This window comes from Ursus maritimus, unplaced genomic scaffold (assembly GCF_017311325.1).
Source record: "Ursus maritimus isolate PB19 unplaced genomic scaffold, ASM1731132v1 scaffold_19, whole genome shotgun sequence".
Taxonomy (NCBI): Eukaryota; Metazoa; Chordata; class Mammalia; order Carnivora; family Ursidae; genus Ursus; species Ursus maritimus.
Genome location: NW_024424341.1, coordinates 1329040 through 1329655, shown reverse-complemented (window position 1 = coordinate 1329655; position 616 = coordinate 1329040).

Sequence of the window (616 nt, the reverse complement as noted above, 5' to 3'; positions counted from 1 at the left end):
CCTGGCCTGTATGCTGCCCACGGGGAGAGGGGGCACGTTCCGGCCCTCCAGCCCCAACAGGAGGGCTCAGACTCCAAGGCTCCCCCTGCCCGGGCCCTCCGCCTCCCCCGGCCCATGGTCCTTAGTACTCACTGAGGACCTACTGTGTGCCAGGCACTGCCCCAGGACACAGCCAGTGAGCAAGCTAATCAAGTGAACACCCTGTGGGCATATGGGCAGCGGTGGGGTCGGCACAGCCTGGCGGGGGTGGGAGCTCAGGCCAGGACAGCCCCTCCTGGAGCCACATGGGTGCTGGTGTGGGCCGCCGTGGGCCATGGCCCCAGGAAGGTTTGGCTTCCACGCTGGGCTAGACAGGGAGTCGAGCAGGCAAATGAGCAGAGGAGGGCAGGTGGAGGTGTGGGGAGGAGCTTGAGTCAGGAGACGGGTGTGTCGTTAGAATCCATGCTGAAGGCCCCAAAGGAAGGAGCTGGGGAAGCTGACTGGCCGGGTGCAGGGAGGGCGAGGCCTGGAACGGGGGGTGGGGTGGATGGGGGGCAGGGTGAGAGGTGCCCGAGGCCCGGGGAGGTGGTCCTCCCACCGCTCTTGGTTACAGCGGCCCCCAGGCGACACGGGGGGG